The sequence below is a fragment of the Delphinapterus leucas genome, chromosome 2 (assembly GCF_059928025.1).
Source record: "Delphinapterus leucas isolate spDelLeu-1000000601 "Yukka" chromosome 2, BTC_Dleu_Yukka2, whole genome shotgun sequence".
Lineage (NCBI taxonomy): Eukaryota > Metazoa > Chordata > Mammalia > Artiodactyla > Monodontidae > Delphinapterus > Delphinapterus leucas.
This window is the reverse complement of record NC_143130.1, coordinates 56399449-56419973: the sequence shown is the minus strand read 5'-3', so window position 1 is coordinate 56419973 and position 20525 is coordinate 56399449.

The following is a 20525-nucleotide window of genomic DNA, read 5'->3' as shown; positions in this document are numbered from 1 at the left end:
ACAAACATATGTGAATATAACTAAAACGGAAAATCTGAATAAGACTGGTGGATTACATCAATGTTAATATCCTGGTTGTGACATTATATTTTGAAGAATGTTACCATTGGGAAAAACTGGGCAACACCTACAAAGGATTTCTTGATACTATTTCTACTGCATGTGATTCTGCAATTACCACAAGAAAAATTTCAACCAAAAAAGAAAGAACAGTAAAATAGGAGCAGATCAATGAGCCCCTCCTAGTAACAGCAACTTATTCCTAAGCAAAAGAGCTCTACCTTAAGACGTTGCTAAAAAGTGACAGATCTCATGATAGGAAACATTTGCCATTTTCCAGTCATGATGTGCAGTACCCTATAGACTATTATACACAGAGCCACATTGCACTTTTGGGAAATGTCACTTCATTCACATGAGTTAAATGCAAAGGATATACAATTATTCTTTCTCCAGGAGACAGTCTAAATAAGCCTGAGGGATTGTTAATATAGGAGTGAATAAACAAGGCAGGCACATGGCGGGGGGAAAGGGGTCATATGCACTTGAATCTTCCAAGAAAAAAACATTTTGTCCTGTGATGGTCCGAGTGGAAGACGTTATTTCTCATTAGTCCAATATGATTCTATTAATACAAATAAAACTGAAGTGATGTGGGCACTACTGGACATATTTTCATATGTTAAACCCCTACATTTTTGTGCCATTCTATAAATGTATTTTGTATTGGGAGTTAAGTATGTGCTGTGACCCTCTGTGTCCACAGACCCCTTCAGTAATTCCTTACACCTGGATCTCTCTACTCTTGGTGTCTAGCCTCCACAGCCCTCATCACAATTACAGAAGTAGGGGTGGGGCTGACCAGGGGCCACCATACAGGCAGCAGCTCTGTGGGAGTATAAACAAGCAGGACCCTATGAGGCCTTCCCAGAATAGACCCCCACCCATGTCCTCCACCTGCCTTTTGTCTGTAGAAAAACTTTAGTCAAAGAATAAATTTAATCAGAGAAGTGAGAAAATGCAGAAAGAAAGGAAAACAGTCAAACAAGACAAAATAATAACACTTTAGCCATTAAAAAAGTCGTGGATTTTTAGTTCTTCCTCAAGGACTATAGATAATATTCTGAGTCATATTCTTTGAGCTGTTTTGCAGATACTGAAACCCCCACCAGATAGGAGAAGTTAACTGTATGCTGCCCACAAGCACTTAGACCCCAGACCAGTTGGAACAAGAAGGTTGACGATGTTGATTCCCAATTACCTCATCACCAACCAATCAGAAGAATGTCCGTGAGCTGACCACGCCCTGCTCCTTGAACTCTATAAGACTCCTCACTACCCCCTCCAGGGTGGGTCACACAGTCTTGAGGGCATTAGCCCGCTGTGGCCCCCTTTGCCTGGTAAAGCAAAAAAAAGCTGCTCTTTTCTACTTCACCCAAAACTCCCTCCATGTTTCTAGTCGGCACCGGTGAACAGAGGCCAAGTTTCGGCAACAGGAGTTCCAGGTGAAATGCGATACTGAATGGGACTGGTCAGCCCATTCAGATACCTCAATGTAAGTTCTTTTAAAAGTATTAAGCACACAGAAGAGAATCCATGAGGTAGTAGAATCCATGTTCTAGAGAATCCATGAGGTAGTAGAAGCCTCAGACACAAAACTGTGAAGAGGAAAAGAGACAAGGAATTGGCAATGGCAGCAGAAGCAGGGCCTTAAGGACCAAAACAGTTGAAACTCAGATTGGTGAACTGAGCCACAAGCCACGCAGTCAGTAGGGTGAGAGCCACAGAGGGGAGTGGCTGAGCGATTACCAGTGTGGTCAGGGTCCTCCCTTGAATTCCCGAGTTACTATTGGGACAGGAGTTGCCAATGTCCTGGATCAGATCTTCACAGTCTCCTATTTTGGCCAATCTAAAGGTCACTTATCACACTCTTTGCTTCCATCCATACTATGCTCCTGGAACCTACCATCAACACAATTTCTAAACTCATCAGATTATGGTTCAGTCTGCCCATGCCACATCTCCTATATATGGTATCCCACTGCCCGCAGTGTGAAATCCAAGGGCTGTGTGGGCCAGGCTCTCTTCAATGTGCCTCAAATTTTGGTGAGTGTAGCAACCTCCTGCAGAAAATGATGAAAATGATTCTGATTCTACTGGTAGGTGGAGCTCAAGAATCCACAGGGGGGTTTTCTTTTAAAAAATTGTTATATTTTTTATGCAAATGATCATTCACATGGTTGAAAAATAGAAGGTACAAAGGGATTTTGAAAAATCTGCCTCCTGCCTTTGGATTCAGCCATATACTATTTGTCCCGCTTTCCCCCTAGTTTCTTGTTTATCCTTCAGAGATATTTTATGCTAATATTTGTCAGTATGAATATATATTATTTTCTTTAATTTAATGCAAATATTTACATCCAATACAGGCTAACCCCAAGTTCATGTGCTTTCTATTTATTCATGATTTCCAACACACCTCCCTCCAAATACTTAGACATATTGAGTGGGTGAAACCCTTTGGCAAAACACTGACTTTCTAGAAAGATTAAAATAAAACAAATACAAATTACAACAGGTGACAAAATAAAATAAATTAATAACTTTGAGTGAAGAAAAACTAAAGACATCTCTTGGTTGGGAAAAGAAAAAAACCCACAGTCTTTCTAAAAAATCTAAGATACATGCAAGCTTGTGATTTACTATATTTTAATTAGGAAAAATAAGCCTAAGCTAATTTATGGTTTAATATTGAAGCAAAGACCCCAGGGTCAAGGAGGTAAAGACTATGTTGCTTACATTTTCCAACACAAAACACAGCACCTGGAACATAGTAGGTGTTCAATGAAAGTTTTGATAAAATCATAAATGTACAAATGAATGAAATCCTAAGTGTATGAATGAATGGTAAGGCCCAAGGGTTTTGATTTAGGAGACAAATCCAACAACATAGAAATCATGATAATTCAGTAGTAACCAAAGAAAGATATTACTAAATCTGTTTTGTAATTTTGACTTAACAGTTTTCCCATCAGTGCTAAAAATATTGTACAGTACAAGGAATATAGCCAATATTTTGTTTTATAAATTGAATATAACCTTTAAAAATTATGAATCAATATGTTGAAACATATAATATTGCACATGAACTATATCTCAATAAAAAAATAAAAATTTAAAATCACATAAAAAGAATAATAATAAGACTTTAAGTTGTGATTCAATGTAATCAAATCTCCCTTAAAATTTATGTGAGAATATATGTGTTATTTGAGAACAGTTACCACTGTGTTAGTCTCTCTAGCTGATTTAGTATAATTGTGCAGCATCACAGAGGAAACAATGTAGACCCAGTATCTCTGGTTCCTCCAGTCTGAGATAAGCCAACAAGTCAAATGAGGGTCTGGTTCTTCCCTTAAATGGGGCAGCCCATCCATGATCCCCCAAACACAACAGGGAACACACTTTCATTTTTACAAAACATTAATGAAGAGTCGGGAACAGTGGAAGGCAACTGTCCTCTACAGAATGGTTCACTCTATTGCACTTGGGGTCCCGGGCTTGGGGTCCTGGGTTGAGTCAGTTCCCTGCCTCACTCTCACCTTCCTCACTGGCCATAGGCAGCTCAACTCTCAACTCCAGAGTCAAGGAAAAATGACTCCAGTCTATTTCCTTACCCAGGTTTGTCCTAATCCCTGCATGAGCGATGTGATAATAACATTTCCTTCCAGGGAAAACCTCCCTCCACCACGCCAAACTCCAGGGATTTGGTCTGGCCCCCTGACCACATAAGCCAGCACTTTGTGCCTGTAGCCAGTCTGCTGTCCTCAGGCTTCAAATCAGCATATATGGGAAACCAACAGCACAACCCAGGGACTACAAAAAGCTCAGACAATTTTATTTTTTTCAGTTATGTATACACTCTTTTCAGATTATTTTCCATTATAAGTTATTACAAGATTGACAATTTTTTTAGTTGCTCCTTTTCAGAAGTGCAGAATACCTGGGTTCATTTTCCCACAGCAGCCACACATTCAAGCTCTGTGGAGAAATAACACATGAAGGATCCCAGCCACTCCCATCTCAATAGTGTATTTGGTTGGCCAATGCCCATCAGGGCTGCACCACACCTCGAGTGTTGGTCTCCCATGAAGTCTTTGCCTGGATGGCAGCCCCTGGTTCAGCCCCATTGCTGCTTCTGTAAATTGTGACTATAAGGCTGTCACAATCAAGATCAAGATCAAGGCCATCCCAGTGTAAGGCCATGACTGAAGGGGTCGGTGGCGCATCATTTACTCAACTCTGAAATACAAAATGCACTTGTGGAATGGCACAAAAATGAACTGGCTTCATGTTTTGAGGCAATTGGACTAATTGCTCCACAGTTCCTTCATCACTGAAGCCCACTACGTGTCTCCACATCTGTCACAACTCATCTCTTCATGTTCCTTGATACCTTATTATCAAGGTATCAGGCAAAATGTGCTTATGAAGCAGCACATTTTGCCTCGAATCAAACTCATTTGTGTCTATATCTATTTTACCCTCTAGACTGAAGCTTTTTAAAGGTCCTCCTTGTTATCATTATTCGTAGCACCTAGCAAAGAGGCTTGGACACTTGTAACAGTTCCTTAAATATATGTGGTATTGATTTATCTGACTACTACTTCTCACTCCCATCCAAATTTATAAACGGAAAATAATGTGTTAGAAATGCTGTTTTCTTTTCCATCTCAGTGCTGAGACTCCACAGACTTGCCCACCTAAAGTCTGTGGCACTGCTATGGAAGGGGGAGATTGCAGGCCCTGGAGGGAAATGTACCAGAGGAGAATTCCCACAAAATTCATCTGTGTGGAATGAAATGTGCTGATATTTTATCCAATCTAGCTGTATCAGTCGCCTATTACGAACAACCATCTCAAAACTTAGTGGATTTAAATAACAGCCATATAATATTCCTCAGAGTTCTGCGGACTGGCTTCACCTGGGGTCATGCACACAGCCATAGTCAGTGAGGGGCAGCCGGCCTGGGAGGACCACAGTAGCCTGACTCACACGTCTGGCTCTTGGTGATGGCTGTGGACAAGGGCCCCACTTCCCCTACAGTCATTCTCCTCTGTGTAGGTCAGGCCAGCTTCATTTCACAGGGCTCTCAGGGCTGCACCCTAAGAGGGTGAAGCTGCAAAGTCCCTTAAGGCCTAGCCTCAGAAGTCTTCCAACGCCACACCTGCCACATTCTACTGGATTAAGCAAGTCACACAGCCAGCCCAGCAAAAAGGAGTGAACTGAAGTAAAATTTACCTTTGGTGGAATGAGAGATCAAGTCACGTTCCGAGCACAATACCAGGGTGGAAGGAACATGTGGCTGTTACTCTACACACAGAGTGCCTCTGTGATACACCGAGACCCTGTGCAGCTCCAGAGCCTGGGGCCAACACAACAGCAGGGTCATACCTCCTGCTTCAGGTTTGACCCAGCAACATCCATGACTCCTGGTCTCCCTAAGAGTCCCATTTCTCTAGAGTAGAAACCCCAAGGAGCCTTGATCGGGTTCTATTGTAAATGATGACAAACCACACGAAACTGGCATTTCCCTCTGTGGGCACAGACATATCACATATTAGAACAAATTGCCATCGGCCACCTGCAATGACTTTGGGGCACAGTGAAAGGCCCTGTCCAGGAGATGTGCCAACCCTCGCTGGGGCCTTCATCTTGGGGTAAATAAGGGCATCCTCTATCCCGGAATTAAGAGATGATCCTATGAGAGGGGGTCTGGGTGGATGCAGTTGCTTTCTTTCGACTTTCCCCAGATTTTCAGTATTTCCCTCTAGTACACAAAACGATCTTTAACGTGGCCTTTTCAGACCCTTCCCAGACCCAGACATCCAAACCCAGCTCAATCTTCCAACTTATTGCCGACTCCCTCCCTTGTGAACCTTTATTCAGCCTTGGAGATTTTTCTACAGTATTTCTTTGTCTTGTGCTGTGCCTTCTACTAATTACTGTTTTCTTTTCTCATCCCTTTACCAGTCAGGATGCCACCTCCCCGAGAAGGGCAGAACTCGGTGTGTAATTTTCCAGTATCCACTCTCAGATTCACCTCCATCCTCAGTGCCTCCAGATAGAGCCCAGTCTTCTTTGTGTCCTGGTCACACCCAGCACCGTGTCTTGAAAAGACAGTCGAGGCTTGACCATTGGCAGATCAGCTGAGTGACAAGATCAGCTTCCATGTATGCAAAATGAGTTGACACTGACATTCTGAGATTTAGAGAGGTAGCCTGCACTCAGCGGAGAGCCTGGCAAGTAGGCAAGCACACAGGCAACAGTAGCTGCTAGCAGCCCCAGCGATAGCAGCACTAATAGTCGTATTGAAACACAGTTCTGTCCTAACAAACCTACCAGCCTCCATATCAGGCATTCTTACTCTGTCACTCCATCTCCCTCTCCTCACTAGAAAATTAGAACACCTGCCCTTCCGTCTCTACCAGTACGTGCTATTTCCTCCTTTTCTCCAACTCATCCAGGGTAGAAAGATTGTACCAATTAAACCAATTCCCCACTGAGCACTCCTGTTCTCTTTCTGTTTGGGTCTCTGGATACTGAATCTGATTTTTACCTAACTCTTGGGTCATGCTCTGGTTAATGGGAACGTACAGTTTGGATTCTGAATAGATGATAAGCTGTAAAGAGGTCTGCTTATCTCCTAGAGCTTTTCTTTCATTATCCCCTAACCTCTCTTCTGCTCTATTTCTTTTTCTTTTTTTCCATTATTTTTCACAAAACCCTGACTAGGCTCCTTCATATATAAAGCATTGCAAATAAAAAGATCGGCACTATTCCTTCCTTCAAAGAGTTCACAATCTGAAGGGTGAGGCCAAACAGTAAACCAGCAATTACATCACAAGAAGTTAAATAATGGAGCAGAGAAATCCATGGGAATCCAGAGAAGAGGTATCTACTGAGTTTGGGGGCAAATGGAATCTAGTGCTTCTCAGAAGACTTGTGTTTTCAAAGTACAGCAGTGGTTTTTTTCATTAAAAATAAAAATGAAAGACTGATTGAGTCAATCCTATGTCTCCATCCTTTGGTTATTCTTTTTTTTTAAAAAACAGCTTTGTATAATTCACATAACATAAAATTCACAGTTTTAAAGTGTACTATTAAATGGATTTTATTATATTCACAGAATTATGCAACCATCACCACAATGTAAATTCAGAATATTTTCATCACACCCAAATTAATTCTCTACACATTAGAAATCACTTCTCATTCTGCCCCACCCCCCAACCTCTGGCAACAATTAATCTACTTTATGTCTTTATAAGTTTGCCTATTCTGGACATTTCATATGAATGGAATCATATAATACGTGATCTTTTATGACTGATTTCTTGCACTTAACATTGAGTTCACCATTTTTATCTATGTTAGCAGGGTCAAAACTATTTTCTTTAACTTTCATTTATTTGTTATTGTTAAATATTTTTAACAGCTTTATTGCAGTATAATTGCTTTACAATGGTATGTTAGTTTCTGCTGTATAACAAAGTGAATCAGCTATACATATACATATATCCCCATATTCCCTCACTCTTGTGTCTCCCTCCCACCCTCCCTATCCCACCCCTCTAGGTGGACACAAAGCACCGAGCTGATCTACCTGTGCTATCAGGCTACTTCCCACTAGCTATCTATTTTACATTTGGTAGTGTATATATGTCCATGGCACACTCTCACTTCATCCCAGCTTACCCTTCCCTCTCCCTGTGTCCTCAAGTCCGTTCTCTATGTTTGCATCTTTATTCCTGCCCTGCCCTTAGGCTGTTCAAAACCTTTTTTTCTTTTTAGATTCCATATATATGTGTTAGCATACGGTATTTGTTTTTCTCTTTCTGACTTACTTCACTCTGTATGACAGACTCTAGGTCCATACACCTCACTACAAATAATTCAATTTCATTTCTTTTTATGGCTGAGTAATATTCCATTGTATATTTGTACCACATCTTCTTTATCCATTCCTCTGTCGATGGACACTTAGGTTCCTTCCATGTTATGGCTATTGTAAATAGAGCTGCAGTGAACATTGTGGTACATGACTCATGTTGAATTATGGTTTTCTCAGGATATATGCCCAGCAATGAGATTGCTGGGTTGTGTGGTAGTTTTATTTTTTGTTTTTTAAGGAACCTCCATACTGTTCTCCACAGTGGCTGTATCAATTTACATTCCCACCAACAGTGCAAGAGGGTTCCCTTTTCTCCACACCCTCTCCAGCATTTATTGTTTCTAGATTTTTTGATGATGGCCATTCTGACTGGTGTGAGGTGATACCTCATTATAGTTCTGATTTGCATTTCTCTAATGATTAGAGATGTTGACCATCCTTTCATGTGTTGGTTGGCAGTCTGTATATCTTCTTTGGAGAAATGTCTATTTAAGTCATCTGCGCATTCTTGGATTGGGTTGCTTTTTGATATTGAGCAGCATGAGCTGCTTGTATATTATGGAGGTAAATCCTTTGTCAGTTACTTCATTTGCAAATATTTTCTCCCATTCTGAGGGTTGTCTTTTCCTCTTGTTTATGGTTTCCTTTGCTGTGAAAAAGCTTTTAAGTTTCATTAGGTCCCATTTGTTTATTTTTGTTTTTATTTCCATTTCTCTAGGAGGTGGGTCAGAAAGGATCTTGCTGTGATTTCTGTCGTAGGGTGTTTTGCCTATGTTTTGCTCTAAGAGTTTGTTAGTCTCTGGAATTACATTTAGGTCTTTAATCCATTTTGAGTTCATTTTTCTGTATGGTGTTAAGGAGTGTTCTAATTTCATTCTTTTACATGTAGCTGTCCAGTTTTCCCAGCAACACTTATTGAAGAGCCTGTCTTTTCTGCATTGTATATTCTTGACTCCTTTATCAAAGATAAGGTGACCATATGTGCATGGGTTTATCTCTGGGCTTTCTATCCTGTTCAATTGATTTATATTTCTATTCTTGTGCCAGTACCATACTGTCTTCATTACTGTAGCTTTGTAGTATACTCTGAATCTGATTCCTCCATCTCCTTTTTTGTTTCTCAAAATTGCTTTGGCTATTTGGGGTCTTCTGTGTTTCCATACAAAGTGTGAAATTTTTTGTTCTAGTTCTGTGAAAAATGCCATTGGTAGCTTGAGAGGGATTGCATTGCATCTATAGACTGCTTTGGGTAGTATAGTCATTTTCCCAATGTAGATTCTTCCAATCCAAGGACATGGTATATCTCTCCATCTATTTGTATCATCTTTAATTTCTTTCATCAGTGTCTTATAGTTTTCTGCATACAGGTCTTTATCTCCTTAGGAAAGGTTTATTCCTAGGTATTATATTCTTTTTGTTGCAATGGAAAATGGGAGTGTTTACTTAATTTCTCTTTCAGATTTTTCATTATTAGTGTATGGAAATGCAAGAGATTTCTGTGCATTAATTTTGTATCCTGCTACTTTACCAAATTCATTGATTAGCTCTAGTAGTTTTCTGGTAGCTTCTTTAGGATTCTCTATGTAGAGTATCATGTCATCTGCAAACAGTGACAGCTTTACTTCTTCTTTTCTGATTTGGATTCCTTTTATTTCCTTTTCTTCTCTGATTGCTGTGGCTAAAACTTCCAAAACTATGTTGAATAATAGTGGTGAGCATGGGCAACCTTGTCTTGTTCTGATCTTAGTGGAAATGGTTTCAGTTTTTCACCACTGAGAACAATGTTGGCTGTGGTTTTGTCATATATGGCCTTTATTATGTTGAGGTACATTCCCTCTATGCCTAGTTTCTGGAGGGTTTTTATCATAAATAGGTGTTGAATTTTGTCAAAAGCTTTTTCTGCATCTATTGAGATGATCATATATTTTTTCTCCTTCAGTTTGTTAATATGGTTTATCACATTGATTGATTTGCATATATTGAAGAATACTTTCTTTCCTGGGATAAACCCCACTTGATCATGGTTTGATTCTTTTAATGTGCTGTTGGATTCTGTTTGCTAGTATTTTGTTGAGGATTTTTGCATCTATGTTAATCAGTGATATTGGCCTGTAGTTTTCTTTCTTTGTGACATCTTTGTCTGGTTTTGGGATGAGGGTGATGGTGGTCTCGAAGAATAAGTTGAGAGTGTTCCTCCCTCTGCTATATTTTGGAAGAGTTTGAGAAGGATAGGTGTTAGCTCTTCTCTAAATGTTTGATAGAATTCGCCTGTGAAGCCATCTGGTCCTGGGCTTTTGTTTGTTGGAAGATTTTTAATCAGTTTCAATTTCAGTGCTTGTGATTGGTCTGTTTATATTTTCTACTTCTTCCTGGTTCAGTTTCAGATGGTTATGCTTTACAAGAATTTGTCCATTACTTCCAGGTTGTCCATTTTATTGGCATATAGTTGCTTGTAGTAATCTCTCATGATCCTTTGTACTCCTACAGTGTCAGTTGTTACTTCACCTTCTTCATCTCTAATTCTCTGTAGTCTTCTCCCTTTTCTTCTGGATGAGTCTGGTTAATGGTTTATCTATTTTATTTATCTTCTCAAAGAAAAACCTTTTAGTTTTATTGATCTTTGCTATCATTTCCTTCATTTCTTTTTCATTTATTATCTGATCTGATTTTTATGATTTCTTTCCTTCTGCTAACTTTGGAGTTATTTTGTTCTTCTTTCTCTAATTGCTTTAGGTGTAAGTTTAGGTTGTTTATTTGAGATGTTTCTTGTTTCTTAAGGTAGGATTTTATTGCTGTAAACTTTCCTCTTAGAACTACTTTTGCTGCATCCCACAGGTTTTGGGCCATTGTGTTTTCATTGTCATTTGTTTCTAAGTATTTTTTGATTTCCTCTTTGATTTCTTCAGTGATCTCTTGGTTAGTTAGCAGTGTATTGTTTAGCCTCCATGTGTTTGTATTTTTTACAGATTTTTTTCCTGTAATTGATATATAGTCTCATAGCCTTGTGGTTGGAAAAGATATTTGATACAATTTCAATTTTCTTGAATTTACCAACACTTGATTTCTGACCCTAGATATGATGTATCTTGGAGAATGTTCCATGAGCACTTGAGAAGAAATTATTCTGTTTTTAGATGGAATGTCCTATAAATATCAATTACGTCCATCTTCTTTAAAGTGTCATTTGAAGCTTGTGTTTCCTTATTTATTTTCATTTTGGATGATATGTCCATTGATTAAAGTAGGGTGTTAAAGTCCCCTACTATGATTGTGTTACTGTTGACTTCCCCTTTTATGGCTGTTAGTATTTGCCTTATGTGTTGAGGTCTCCTATGTTGGGTGCATAAATATTTAGAATTGTTATATCTTCTTCTTGGATTGATCCCTTGATCATTATGTAGTGTCCTTCTTTGTCTCTTGTAACGGTCTTTATTTTAAAGTCTATTTTTTCTGTTACGAGAATTGCTACTACTCCAGCTTTCTTTTGATTTCCATTTGCATGGAGTATCTTTTTCCATCCACTCACTTTCAGTTTGTTTGTGTTCCTAGGTCTGAAGTGGGTCTTTTGTAGACAGCATATATATGGGTCTTGCTTTTGTATCCATTCAGCCAATCTGTGTCTTTTGGTGGGAGCAATTAATCCATTTACATTTAAGGTAGTTATCGATATGTATGCTTCTATTACCATTTTCTTAATTATTCTGGGTTTGTTGTAAGTCTTTTCATTCTCTTGTGTTTCTTGCCTAGAGAAGTTCCTTTAATATTTGTTGTAAAACTGGTTTGGTGGTGCTTAATTCCTATAGCTTTTCCTTGTCTGTAAAGGTTTAAATTTCTCCGTCGAATCTGAATGAGATCCTTGCTGGGTAGAGTAATCTTTTCTGTAGGTTTTTCTCTTTCATCACTTTAAATATGTTCTGCCATTCCCATGTGGCTTGCAGAGTTTCTGCTGAAAGATCAGCTGTTATCCTTACGGGGATTCCCTTGTATGTGATTTGTTGCTTTTCCCTTGCTGCTAATTTTTTTTCTTTGTATTTAATTTTTGATAGTTTGATTAATATGTGTCTTGGCGTGTTTCTCCTTGGATTTATCCTGTATGGGACTCTCTGTGCTTCCTGCACTTGATTGACTATTTTCTTTTCAATATTAAGGAAGTTTTCAACTATAATTTCTTCAAATATTTTTTCAGTCCTTTTCTTTTTCTGTTCTTCTTCTGGGATTCCCTATAATTCAAATGTTGGTGCATTTAATGTTGTCGCAAAGGTCTCTGAGACGGTCTTCAATTCTTTTCATTCTTTTTTCTTTATTCTGCTCTGTGGTAGTTATTTCCACTATTTTACCTTCCATGTCACTTTTCCATTCCACTGCCTCAGTTATTCCTCTGTTGATTCCTTCTAGAGAATTTTTCATTTCATTTATTGTGTTGTTCATCATTGTTTGCTCTTTAGTTCTTCTAAGTCCTTATTATACCTTTCTTGTATTTTCTCCATTCTGTTTCCAAGATTTTGGATCGTCTTTACTATCATTGTTCTGAACTCTTTTTCAGGTAGACTGCCTATTTCCTCTTCATTTGTTTGGTCTGGTTGGTTTTTACCTTGCTCCTTCATTGGCTGTGTGTTTCTCAGTCTTCTCATTTGGCTTAACTTACTGTGTTTTTGGTCTCCTTTTCACAGGCTGCAGAATCATAGTTCCCATTGTTTTTGGTGTCTCACCCCAGTGGGTAAGTTTGCTTCAGTGCATTGTGTAGGCTTCCTGGTAGAGGGGACTGGTGCCTGTGTTCTGGTGAGTGGGGCTGTATCTTGTCTTTCTGGTGGGCAGAGCCACATCCAGTGGTGTGTTTTGGGGTGTTTGTGAACTTATTATGATTTTAAGCAGCCTCTCTGATAATGGGTGGGGTTGAGTTCCTGTCTTGCTAGATGTTTAGCATGTGGTGTCCAGCACTGGAGCTTACTGGTTGTTTAGTGGAGCTGGGTCTTAGAATTGAGACAGAGATCTCTTGGAGAGCTCTTGCCAATTGATATTATATGGGACCAGGAGGTCTCTCATGGACCAATCTCTTGTGGAGATTTAATCCACTGCTCCTGAAGCTGGATAGAGAAATTTCCCTTTCTCTTCTTTGTTTTCACAACTCCTGGGGTTCAGCTTTGGATTTGGCCCCGCCTCTGCATGTAGGTCCCCTTCTGGCATCTGTTCTTCACCCAGGTAGGAGAGGGTTAAAGGAGTGGCTGATTATGGGGCTCTGGGTCACTCAGGTCAGTGGGATGGAGTGGTATGGAATTCAGGGCAAGCCTGCAGCGGCAGAGGCTGGCACGACATTGCACCAGCCTTAGGTGCGCTGTGTGATCTCCCAGGGAAGTTGTCCCTGGATTACAGGACCCTGGCAGTGGCAGGCTGTACAGACTCCCTGGAGGGGAGGTGTGGATAGTGACCTGTGTTTACACATAGGATTCTTGGTGGCTGGAGCAGCAACCTTAGCATTTCATGCCCATCTCTGGTGTCTGTACTGATAGCCGTGGCTCATGCCTGTCTCAAACTCATTTAGGCAGTGCTCTGAATCCCCTTGCACCCCGAAACAATGGTCTCTTGCCTCTTCAGCAGGTCCAGAGTTTTTCCTGGACTCCTTCCTAGCTAGCCGTGGCACACTGGCCCCCTTCAGTCTGTGTTCACACAACCAAGCCCAGTCCTTTCCCTGGAATCTGAAATCCGAAGCCCAAGCCTCAGCTCCTACCACCCTGGCGGGTGAGCAGACAAGACTCTCAGGCTGGTGAGTGCTGGTCGGCACTGATCCTCTGTGCAGGAATCTCTCTGCTTTGCCCTCTGCACCCCTGTTGCTGAGCTCTCCTTTGTGGCTCTGATGCTTCCCCCCAGTGAACCCCCTGTCTCCACCAGTGAAGGGTCTTCCTATTGTGTGGAAACTTTTCCTCCTTTACAGCTCCCTCCCAGAGGTGTAGGTCCCATCCCTATTCTTTTTTCTGTTTTTTTCTTTTCCCCTACCCAGGTACGTGGGGAGTTTCTTGCCTTTTGGGAAGTCTGAGGTCTTCTGCCAGCATTCAGTAGGTGTTCTGTAGGAGTTGTTCCACATGTAGATGTATTTTTGATGTAGTTGTGGGTAGGAAGGTGATCTCCATGTCTTACTCCTCTGCCATCTTGAAGGTCCCCCAAAATATTTTTATTTTTTTATTGCTGTATTAGTGTTCTATTACTGTCATAAAAATCACTACAAATTTAGTGAGTTAAAACAACACAAATTTATTATCTTACAGACCTATAAGTTAAAGGCTGACATAGGTCTCACTGGATTAAAATCAAGGTGTCAGCAGACTGCCTTCCTTTCTGGAGGCTCTAATGGAACACCCATTTCCTGACCTTTTCCAGCGTCTATGGTTGGCCTGCATTCCTTGGCTGGTGGCCCCTTCCTCTACCACCAAACCCAGCAATGTTGCATCTCTCTGATTATTCTTCCATAGTCACATCTCACTCCAACTCTCTTCTGACTCCCTATTCCACTTTTAACGTGAGTACCTTGAGGGTGATTATATTAGACCCACCCAAATAGTCCAGAATAATCTTGCCATCAAGATCCTTAACTTAATCTCATATGTAAAATCCCTTTGCCATGTAAGATAAAATATTCAATTCACAGGTTCTTGGAATTAAGACATGGATATCTTTGTGGCAGGGACATTATTCTGTCTTATACAATTGTCAAGTAAATTTACCATATTTTATTTATCAATTCATCATTTGATGGACAATTTGTTGTTCCCACTTTTACATATATTATAACAAATGATGCCATGAACATTCGTATACAAGTTTTTGTGTCGACATGTTTTCAATTCTCTTTGATATACACCTAGGAATAGAAATTCTGGGTCATATGACAACTCTGCGTTTAACATTTTGAGTAACTGCCAAACTGTCATGTAGACTCAGATATGACAGAGATGTTAGAGTTATCAGACAGAGAATTTTAAATAGTTATCAGATACGGAATTTAACTAGTTTAAAAATAATTAAAATAATCATATTAATAAGATTTATATATATTGAGAATTCAAAAGTTGTAAAGTAGACAACATACAAGAACAGATGAACAATATATGCAAGGATGGAAACCCTAGAAAAAATAAAAAAGAAATGCTAAAATCAAGAGCACACCAACAGAAATGAAAAATGCCTTGGATGGACTCATTAGTAGATTGGATATGAATGATACCAGATAGAATCAGTGAGATTGAGATAGCCAATAGAAGTGTCCTCAAGTGAAATACAAAAAAAATAGTTTAAAGAATAAAAAAATTGAGAGAGAACATAACATCCCTGAACTGTGGGAGAGTTTCCAAATGTATAAATACGTATAAATGAAATACCAGAAAGAGACTGAAATAGAAGAAATATTTGTAGTGGCTAAGAACTTGTTAAAAATAATGGTAAGCTTTGGGGCTTCCCTGGTGGCGCAGTCGTTGAGAGTCCGCCTGCCGATGCAGGGGACACAGGTTCGTGTCCCAGTCTGGGAAGATCCCACCTGCCATGGAGTGGCTAGGCCCGTGAGCCATGGCCACTGAGCCTGTGCATCCAGAGCCTGTGCTCTGCAATGGGAGAGGCCACAACAGTGAGAGGCCTGCGTACCGCAAAAAAAAAAAAAAAAAAAAATGGTAGGTGCAAAACCATAGAAACAGGAAGCATACTGAGTGGGACAATCACCTAAAAACAAAACAAAACAAAAGCAATCAAAAAACCTAGACATAGCTTCATATTTTAACTACAGACAAAGAAAATCTTCAATGAAGCCAGAGGGGAAAAAGGTCACCCTACCTTTAGAAAACGAGAGTGAGAAAAACGAGAGTAAGAATTACAAGAGTGGAGTGAAAAATTAAAAGTGTTGAAAAATAAAATGACCCACTTAGAATTCTATATTCAGAGAAATTACTCCTCAAAAATGAAGGAGAAATACTTTTCCAGACAAACAAAAACTCAGATCATTTATCACTTATAGACATGCCCTGCAAAAACTGTTAAAATTTCTTCAAGCAGAAGGAAAAGTATATAGGTCAGAAATGTGGGTCTACATAAAGACAGGAAAAGCACTGAAGCTGAAATAAACAAAATTTTTTAATTTTCTTATTCCTCAATGATCTAAAAGATAACCCTAAATAAATAATAGTAACAATGCATTGGGTGATTATAGCATATGGATAGTAAAATGAACGGCAGCAATGTCATAAAAGAATTTGGGTTTGCCGAATGTTTTTTCACCATTAGAGTGAGATTAGGCACTTTGGGGAAGAATGCCACAAGTGAGGTGCCTTTCCCATTCCTCCACATCAGTGGGCACATGTTATCCACATGACATCACTTGGTCACTTGAGTAAGGTGTTTTCTGGTAGGTTTCTCCAATGCAAAGTTTCTGTGTTTCTTTTTCTATTCTTTGGAAGCAAGACACTGAGTACAGCCCACAGTCAGTGGAAGGGGAATGAAAGTTCATCTTTTGGAGAACAGAGTATCTACATACATTATCTGGAATTCTTTTAAAAGGAAAAAATTTCTCTTGGTAGCTGATTTTTATTTGTTCCATCCCTTTTAGTTTCTTTGTTTCTCCTTTACTGCCTTCTCTGAGTTTATTTGGATAATTTTTTTTTTTTTTTTTTTTTTGTGGTACATGGGCCTCTCACTGATATAGCCTCTCCCGTTGCAGAGCACAGGCTCTGGACATGCTGGCTCAGCCTCCATGGCTCACAGTCCTGGCCACTCCGCGGCATGTGGGATCTTCCCAGACTGGGGCACGAACCCACATCCCCCGCATCGGCAGGCGGACTCTCAACCACTGCACCACCAAGGAAGCCCTATTTGGATAATTTTTATGATTCCTTTCTAACTCCTCTGTTAACTTATTTATATTCCTTTTTTAATAGTTTTTAGTAGTTGCCCGAGGGTTTAAAATATGCATTTTAAAATAATCTGTTAAATTACTAAATGTATTTATTTATTATTAAATTAAATCCATTAAATGTATTACACCTTCAAACACATTGTGCATAAAGCCCTTTATAACAGTGCATCTCCTGCTCTTTCTTCTCATGGCTTGTTCTTGTGGTCACACATTTCATTTTTACAAGTGTGATAAACACAATAATGTGTGTTATTAAAAGCATGTAAAGTTAACACTTTAAACAGCTTATTTTAGGACAATTTAAAATTAGAAAAATTTTCTCTCACCTTTATTTATTTCATTTCTGATGCTCTATTTCTTTGTGTGGATCCAGGTTTCTAACCTATACCATATACCTTCCACCTGAAGAACTTCCTTTAACTTTTTTTGTAGAGTAGGTCTGGTTGCAATGAATTCTCTTGGCTTCTGTTTGTCTAATAATATCTTTATTTCTCCATACATTTTTAAATAACCTCATTGAGATATAATTTACATACCATAAAGTTCACCTATTAAAAGTGAACAATAGTTTTTAGTATATTTACAGTGTTTTGTAACCATCTCCATAGTCTAATTTTTAAGCATTTTCATTCTCTCGTGAAGAAACTTTGTACTTCTTAATTGTTCCTCCCACCCTCCCTCTCTTTGGCTCTCCCCACTAGTTCTAGGTAACCAAAAATCTTCCTCTGTCTCTATGGATTTGCCTGTTCTAGTTATTTCACATAAATGGGATCATAAAATATGTGGTGTCTTTTTAAAAATTTTTTATTTTTTGCGGTACCTGGGCCTCTCACTGTTGTGGTCTCTCCCACTGCGGAGCACAGGCTCCGGACGTGCAGGCTCAGTGGCCATGGCTCACGGGCCCAGCTGCTCTGCGGCATGAAGGATCCTCCCGGACCGGGGCACCAACCCACATCCCCTGAATCAGCAGGCGGAGTCTCAAACACTGCACCACCAGGGAAGCCCTATGCGGTGTCTTTTGATTGGCTTAGTTCACTTAGCATAATGTTTATGGGGTTCATCCAATTCACAACAGTATTTCATTCCTTGTTATTGCCAAATAATATTCCATTATGGATATACCACATTTTTCTTATCCATTCCTCAGTGGATGGACATTTGATTTATTTCCACTTTTTGGCTATTATGAATAATGTTCCTATAGACCTTAATGTTTAGGTTTTTGTGTTGTTACCTGTTTTCATTTCTTAGGATAGAAATTTCCAGTTCATATAATAACTATATTAAGATTTTGAAGAACTGCAAAACTGTTTACAAAATGGCTGAACGATTTTACATTCCCATCATCAATGTATAAGGGTTTCAATTTCTCTAGACCCTCTAACACTTGCTTTGTCTATCTTTTTTATTTTAGCTGTCTTTGTGGGTGTGACATGGTAAGTCGTGGTTTTGATTTGCACTTCCCTAATTAGTAATGATATTGAGCATCTTTCCATCCTTAATAACCACTCATGTATATTTTTGGAGAAATGTCTATTCAAATCCTTTGCCCATTTTTTATTTGTGTTTTTACTCTTTCCTTTATTGAATTGTAAGACTTTATCCTACATTCTGGACCTAAGTCCATTCACAGATGTATGGCTTACAAATATTTTTCCCAGTCTGTGGGTTTTCTTTTCTCCTTCTTGATGATGTCTTTTAAAACACAATAGTTTTTAATTTTGGAGAAGTCCAACTTACCTATATTCTTTATCACTTGTGTTTTGAGGGTTATATCATTGTGTAAACCAAGATAATAAAGATATAGTCCTGTGTGTTTTTCTAAAATTTTTAAAGTTTAACTGTTACATTTAGGTGGAAGGTCCACTTTGTGTTAATTTTTGTATTTTGTATCATTGTCTGATCTAGGTATCAGTGTAATACTGACCTCATAGTATCAGTAGGAAAATGTTCACACATTTCTATTTTCCGGAAGAGTCAGTAAAGCTTTGGTGTTCATTCTTCTTTAAATGTTGAATAGAATTTACCTGTGAAGTTAACTGGCCCTTGGGCTTTACTTTTTGAGGAGTTTTAAAATTATTAATTCTATCTCTTTACTCGTTATTGGTCATTTAATATTTTATATTTCTTCTTGATTCAGTTTCAGTAATTTGTGTCTTTCTAGGAGTTTGTTCATTTCCTCTAAGTTATCTAATTTTTTGGTGTCAGTTGTTCAAAGTATCCACTGGTAGTCCATCATATTTCTGTAAGATTGGTAGTGATGTCCCCTCTTAATTCCTGATTTTAGTCATTTGCACCTTCTCATCTTCTACTGTCAGTTTAGCTAAAGGTTTGTCAGTTTCATTGGTCTTACAAAAGAAACAACATTTTTTGGTTCCTGTTCTCTATTGTCTTTTTTTCTCTATTTCAGAGACGTCTATTTCTCCTGCAGTGAGAAACCTGTGCTGTTACTCCCCACTGAATGCAGCCTTGGGAATTCATGCAGTTCTGTTCACCAGGACTGTAATTTTATCTTGCTCTTTTGATTGTCTCTTACCCTGTCTCCTCATAGAGCTTCTGGCCTTCTGCATCTATTTTTATCACACCTAGCTGTTAGATTTCACAGATTGCTAGCTAATTACTGTATTGTTTTTAACATTGTTCTGGAGCACACAGAACAATGATTCTGGAGCACACAGATTGCTCCACAATCTGATCAAGCTGAATCCACTCCCTTAGCAGGAGCAGAGAATTACCAGTCTTTGAGACTTTCTCCCCTCTCCCCTGAGGAGGATCTCTGCACTGTGGTGCAAACCTGGGGGGATGAGAGGGAGTTTTGCCCTTTGCTGGCTGCTTCACACAGGTCCCCTCTATGTAGCAAGAATTATGTGAAATGGGAAGTGAAGTGCAGGAGAGGCACTGGTGCTGTGACCCAACTTCTGCCAAACTGCCCAGCCTGACCGGAGAAGATGGAATGAGCCAATGTCTCCTGGCTGCTGATTCACCCTGGAATAGGTCTTCTGCCTTAGGAAGCTGGTGGGGAGGGAGCTTCCACTCAACTTCCCAGCCACTGAAGCAGCTCTCCTGTAACACAGAGCTTGGAGGAAAAGGGGACTCTTTTAAGGTGGCCAAAACCACCTAGGGTAGCTTTTCTACAGGGAGTGGGGGGAGGATGGGAACTGCCACTCAGCTTCAAAGGTCATAGGAACAGTTGTTCCACAAGGCAGAGCTAAGGAAAATGAGTAGAATCACTAGCTCCTATGTCATAGCCTCTCACTGTTCTTGCTGTGTTTACATAGATTTTATTGCATAAGTGGTTTTCCATTTGTTGTAAGCCCTTTGATCAATCCCCAAAGACTCTGAGTGACTGTCTTTGCTAATTTTTCTAAGTTCTCAGCACTGAGAACTTAAAATATTTCTGCTAGCTACTCTTACACATTTTTTCATGTCTACTCTTAAGATAGCCAACCTGCTATCTTAATTTTTTTTTAAATTTTTTTAAAAATCTTTTTTTAAAAAAATCTTTACTGTTATTATTTTCCATAGGGTTTAGTACAATCCCTCAAAGATACTGTTATTCACTTGCAAAAAAAAAAATCTAACTTGTTTGAATGGATTTCTAAAAATATATTTCTTGAGTTGTATTTCTCAGTGTCTCCGTTTGTTAGGACTGCGACAACAAAGTATCACAAACTAGCTTA